This window comes from Sorex araneus, chromosome 5, assembly GCF_027595985.1.
Source record: "Sorex araneus isolate mSorAra2 chromosome 5, mSorAra2.pri, whole genome shotgun sequence".
In the NCBI taxonomy this organism is placed as follows: Eukaryota; Metazoa; Chordata; class Mammalia; order Eulipotyphla; family Soricidae; genus Sorex; species Sorex araneus.
Window position 1 is genome coordinate 198,603,010 of NC_073306.1, and position 6,952 is coordinate 198,609,961.

Here is a 6,952-nt window from a genome sequence, read left to right on the forward strand (position 1 = left end):
TAAGGCAGAAGTCAGAGTGAGTGAAGAGCACTGAAATAAAAAGTGAACCTTGGGCCAGAGAGATATTACAGTGGATGGGGCACTTGCCTTGAAAAGACTGACACAGGTTCAATCCCCAGTATTCCATATGGTTCTCAAGCCCCAACAGGAGTGATTCCTGAGCACAGAACCAGGAGTAAGCTCAAGCACAGCCAGGCGTGGGCCAAAAAAAAAAAAACCAACCCAAAAGGAGCATGCCCTTGGGAGTATAGGTGTGTACCCCACACAGGAGTGCATACAGCATCTCATAAAAAGAACGAGAATAAGGGCCTGAGGAGGTGTCTAGAGCATGTGGAAATTTACAATACAAGATAGAAGATATAAAGCAAAAACATGTGTGTTCCCCTTGCCTGCAGCCCTACCCTGTTCAACCCCCACTGCTGCATATGGCCTCGCCCTCATACACTAGCAGACCCTTAAGAACACAGAGTCAGGCGTAAACCCAGACCTTAGCACTACTGGGTGCGTCCCCCACCACCACCAGCAAATGTGCTCAAGAACACTATTCATTTGCTGCGGAAATTTTACAAGACTTGCTATTCTTCCAATGAGGGTAATTGGTTTTCAGCAAAGATCGAAACCTCCTTCCTTATGTGGAGTCCTCAAAGCCTGGAGTATAGCATTTCTAGAAAATTAAAGTATAATTCCCAAGAGTGGACAATTAATGAATGCTCACTGAACAAATAAAGGCATGAATGTCTAGGGGGGATAAGGACCTGTGGGGGAGGCTCAGATACAGGCGGTAAGCGAAGTTGATGCCTCCTTCTACACAGTGAAGGACGTTTCCATAGAGCTCACACACCACCTATACCAGACCGGAGTCAGGGCCAGAATCATACTTCAGTCATGTGAAAGAAATCCTTCTTGGGGAGATGGATTTGAGACCACGAATGCACGCCAACAAATCAGAAAATGAAACCTTACCTGGCGCTAGATCTGGATCTACCGCATGCTGTCCCGGCAGAGAGCAGTGTCAAGCCCCAGAGCAGAAAACACGGAATGACAGTGTCAGGCCTGAGTGTCTCCTCTCCTCACACTCCACTGCCAGCAGGATGGAGGCTGCCAGGTTGACAGCACAAGGTGGAAACCAACAAAGACTAGAGGGAACCATCCTATTTCAACCTGTCACTGTCACTGTCACTGTTATCCGTTGTTCATCAAATTGCTCAAGCGGCACCAGCAATGTCTCCATTGTGAGACTTGTTGTTACTGTTTTTGGCATATCAAATATGCCACAGGAAGCTTGCCAGGCTCTGCTGTGTGGGCGGGATACTCTCAGTAGCTTGCTGGGCTCTCCGAGAGGGACAGAGGACTTGAACCCGGGTCGACCACATGCAAGGCGAACGCCCTACCTGCTGTGCTATTGCTCCAGTCCAAATTTCAACCTATTCTATGGAAATGCCAGCCCAGAGCATCGACAAAAGATGTGAGTGACTAGGAACAGCAGGTGAGGTGTTCACGCTACTGATCCACATTAGCAACTGAACAGCATTTTCCTTTGAGCATTTCGACAACATTCATCTTCCTGCAGATGAGCAGCAGTAAGGGGAATGTTAAGAAAAGTATGTTCTTGATTTAAAATTGAGAGGGAAGAAGATTCTTTAGGGGGAGAGAGAGAGGAAATCATATTACCTGTGATCAACAATGTGTGCTCAACCAAAAGGCTTTCACCTGATATTGCCCTGTCCCCACACTCCTACATCTTTTATTTCTGAGGTCACCAATCCACAGGCACCTGCTAACCCCTTCTCTACAGGACAAGAGATAAGAAATATGGAATTAAATAAGTTTAAATTGGAAATAGCCTAGCTCCAAGGCTATAGCGCTGTTGCCCAAATTGAGTCCCTTGCTATAAAACCCTTATAATGGAGCCATGCAATCTGCTGTGACATGGATGGAACTCAGAGGATTTCATGCTGAGTGAAGCCAGTCACAAGAAAAGGGATAGATACCGAATAATGTCTCTCATCTTTTCGGACTTAAAGATATACAGCAAAAGAGCAACAAAGGATCAAAGGCAGCACAAAGAGAGAATTCACAAATTTCAGGGGGGGGAGGGTTTTGCATGGGGCTTGAAAAGGAGGGGCATTTTTATCAGTGGGGGAGGTGGGTACACTGGCGATGGGTATAGTACTAGAATTATGTACACAGGAAGCCATCAATAGCAACACTGTAAATCATAGTACCTCAGTTAAAAAATAAAAATGAGGCTGTGCCAAGACACTATATGTGGGGTCTCCACGCGACCTGGACTTGCTCTCTGCGTGGTGTCAAAGTTCTAAGATCTGCCATCTTAGTGATATCCCGGGTAGCAAGTCTATCACCTTCATGACACGGTTTCTGAAACATCACTTCAGTCTCTCCCACGCTTAAAAAGGCATAAAGGAAGTACCGCCTCTTCACAGGGAGACACTGCTGTGAAGATCACTTTGGAAATGAATACATGAAATAGACCTCTTGTAGCCACCTTGAAAAATTCAATCTGCCATACTTTTGAAGCCCCATGGTAGGCACTTTTGTTTCTCTAGTTCTGACTAGTTTCTAATTCAGGAGGCCAAAGAGCTTTTTTCTGCTTAGAACAATCGTCCATCTGGTTTTGTTCAGCTTGCACAATCCCTAGGGCACCACAATTTACATAATTTAGCACCAGAGCTAACTGCTGCTTAATTTCTGCTTCCACCTTTACTCTTTCTTTCTTGTCCATTTCAAAATGTGTATGATCAAAAATCTAGCAAGCTGACTGATCATATATTCTTGAAAGTACTCTACCTTTAAAACCAAAGTATGGTGGGAACAGACAAGCTGAACTGCATTTTAAAGCTATTGAACAACTATGTACTCTTGATGTTAGTGTCATCATTAATCTTTTTTGGGGGATGAGAGGTCAAGGCACACCAAGGTACACAGGACTTACTCCTGTCTTGTAGGATATCATTGCTTTGTCCTTTCTCCCTTGCCACAAAGAGTTTAGGTTATCTGGTAATACCCATCACAGTGCTCCTGAAGCACCTCCATTCCTCTGTGTTTATTGGAACGTAGCTCTAAACATTTTGGGACAACATTGGTATGTCCTGTTCCCCTTGCCACAGGAAGCTTAGGTTTATCACAGTGCTACTAAGGCACTTCCATTCCACTGAATTTATCTGTAAACTCCTCTCTATGCTTTCTTCTCCAACCGGTCTATCACCTTTTCCCCTTAATCAGACTCTATTAACTTGTAAGGTCAGATTCCTCAGAAATCTATGATTTTATATGTATGAGTAAAATGTTGCCTTTCTCCTCTCCTTATGTCTTTTGAATAGTTTAGTTTAAAACAATGGGAAGAAAGACAGTCGATATTATGCTTTATAACTTGGGATTTAATTGGCTTTGAATATTATTCATTCCGGGCATCTGCTTTCTCGACATCCTCAGTTGCCCTTAGTTCCTAGCACCCCAAAAGCAGGGTCCCGACGAAGGACTGAAAGCAAGCTGTGAGCTACCCTGGCATTGATATGGGCCAGGCCAAAGCGCCACGATTCTTAACTGTAAGTTAAGAGCTTGATCATGGACAAATGCTGTCAGGATCCCAAGATAACGACGAGACTAGGACCCAGCTAGGGATAGGAAAGACTAATCTGGCCTGAGCACTGTAATCTGAGATCGAGATGACCCCAGGAGAGCAATTCTATAAGCTTAATGTATCTCCTATTGTGTCCATACAAAATGACTAATATTATGCATGTATGCTTGTTGGACTAAGGAAAGGAGAACCGCACCCCTAGATTGTATTTCGCCCTTAGGCGGGTCATCTTGCTGTATGAGAATCTGTCAAGAAACAGCATCCCCTGAGGGAAAGAATTGTGACCACACCTATGTGTAAGCCCCAACCCCTAATGTTTGGGGGTTTAACAAGGCTGTAAAAGTGGGCTGGGAAGTTCCAGATCCAGGGAATCCAAAGCCAGATTGAGAGCCAGGAGAAGGAGAAGGAGAGAAGCAGAGGGAGAGACAGGAGTGAGTAGAGAGGAGATTGGAATAGACAGCAATTGAGACCAACCAGGCTGGCTCCCGTTTTTTCCTTCGCCTGCACATCATCATCGACCTCCCCAGGGTGGGGGAAGCAGCCCGAGACTACCGACTGTGGGTGGCGGGAGAGATAGAGCACCGCTGCCCCTTTTTTGTGATTGCACACTGGATCTGTGCTCAAAATCACTCCCAGCAGTGTATGGACAAGTGGCGAAAGGAATCGAACTCGGGTATGTACATGCAAGGCAAGCACCCTGCAGGCTGTGCGCTCTCCAGTCCCAAGTCTGTGTCATTACAGAATGGGGACTCAGAGCCTGGGCGTCAGGAATCCGCAAAAGCTCTTCCTTTCAAACGCCAGGTAGGAAGATTCTTCCATTAGATTCCTGTCACCAACAACATTGCAGCACCCTCTGCTGTCGGGGAGCTCAGAGGTGTCCAGGGGTTTATTTTTCCCTGCATAATTTTTCAGCAATTTTGTACACAGGCTGCCAATTGTCTTATCCAGATGTAATAGCAGAAAAATCAAAGAGAGGCGGAAAGCTATGGGACTTAGTTGAGGCAAGCAAATCAAGATAATAGAAATCTTAAGAACATTCAGCTAACGGGTAGTAAGGGAAAAGGCAGCGAATCTCGGGGCCAGGCATTAAGAGACAACGTAATACTTTAAATGATAGCCCTCAGGGCCAGGCTATCATTTAAAGTACACCTTTAAGAAACTAATTCATTTAAGAAGCTAACTTTAAGTTCCCGAAAAACAACCCATGAAAGAGAATGAATGGTGTAGCAAGTTGGCCACGGTCACACAGCGAGTAAAAGGCAGAGCAAAGCCACAAATGCCAGTTACCTGTCTCCAGAGCCTCTATCTTTTTTACCACTGCTTTACTCTCCAATAAGTTAATCTGTTCATGGGGAAGGGGGAGGGTTATTTAAGAAATATTCTTAAACATGATTGCTCTTACCTAAAAGAAAATTGATGGCCAGGAAAGTTATTTTCCACTTTTCGAAAGTTCAAAGTACTTTGCTTTTATGAAAGACCTATGTTAGTATGTTTTTTCCACTAATGGAAATAAATCTGGAGACTCCGGTGCTTCAGTAAAAGGTGAGAGGCGCAAACAGCACTCAGTGGACGTTTCGCAGCAGCCATAATAGCAGCACTTCACAATTTGAGCTGCAAAAAGTGGCCCCATCACGCTCTCTCTCAAAGAACTACTCTATACAAGCTGTATGTTTATTCAAGATTTTGCTTTTAATGTTATTGCTTTTCTAGGCTTTATGTGGCATGATTTGGGTCAGTTATTCTGAGGGAGCCCAGGAATACTCAAAAAAGTTCCCACATGAAGAAACTCTAAATACACTATAAAATTTGCATGAAAGTTTTCATAAACACCTTGAGGACCACAGAGATGGCTCAAAAGGTTGGAGCGCATGCTACATTACCAGCAGTCACAGTTACCAACTCCATTTATCTTCCCCAAGTCAGCTGCTTAGAGGACTTTCAGCTTTGGTTGTATTCCACCATCACCACCAGTTTCTCCACTCAGACTTTACACTGTTTCCATATATTGTTTCATACATTCTTTCAGTGGACTAGAGTGATAGCACAGCAGGTAGGGTGTTTGCCTTGCACACAGCCAACCAGAGTTCAATTCCTCCGTCAGAGAGCCCAGCAAGCTACTGAGAGTATCCCGCCCGTAGGGCAGAGCCTTGCAAGCTCCCCATGGCGTATTCAGAATGCCAAAAAAGTAACAAGTCTCACAATGGAGACGTTATTGGTGCCTGCTTGAGCAAATCGATGAACAATGGGATGACAGTGCTATATTGTTTTTAATAAAAAAAATGTTCAGCCCCAGAGTAACATAAAGTACATATGCTGCCCAGTGCCCACGTGGCTGAGCACATGGGGCGCCCGCATCTCCCCTCTTGAGATGTGCAGTTTCCTATCTAATTGTGGGGTGTGCAGGGGCTCTCTACCCTTGGAGAAGCCCGCTTTCTACCTTTAGAGCGTTACTCTCTCTTTCCCTCGCTCCTCACCTTCAAACCCTCCAAATAAAATGTTTTTCACAAAAGAAAAAAAGATTAACATAAAATGTTGTTTAGAAGAGGAAGTTTCAAAGAATATTTTTGCATTAACTTTGCATTTATATTAAATTTCATATTCAAGGAGGAGGTACACTTTGAGTTGAACTATAAAGAAAACATGCAATTTTCTTCTCTAGGATTGACTACATCCATGAAAAAACAAAGTATGCTAAAGCAAGAATCAAAAGCTTGGAGGAGGGCCAGAGCAATAGTACAGTGGGTAGGGTGCTTGCCTGGCACGCAGCGGACCTGGGTTCAATCCTCAGCAGCCCATAAAGTCTCCCAAGCCACCAGGACTGGCCCAAAAACAACTAGAAAAAAAATTTAAATTTGAAAAAATGAGCACAATACTGTAAAGGCTTCAAAGTGCAGATTAATCTGCACTTAATCAAATACACAATAGGGAATTAGCACCCTTTTGGGCAGTGCTAGAGACTGAATCCAGGTCTCAGATACTCAAAGGCAAGTGCTCTACCTCTGAGCAACATTCGGTCCAACCTGTACATTTGTTAAGCCAAAACTGTATCAAGTCTAAATTTGAGGAAAAAACTCTAGCAGGATTAGAGGTGAGGAGAAACATAATGTAATCAGATGTAAGACAAGTAGAATTGAGACTTTTAAGGGAATTTAAGAGAATAGGAAGAGCAAAGAAGCAAGCCTGTCCAAAGGTAACACATAATCCAAAGGATTAACTGGACAAATACAGCAGAAGAACCCACAAAAGTGAATGTAATCAAGTTCATAGAATCAAGAGCTTTTTAAAGAAAGGAACGCATTTGAATATAATGTAAACAGAAAAAAAAATCAAGAGCACTTAAGCAAAGGTGAC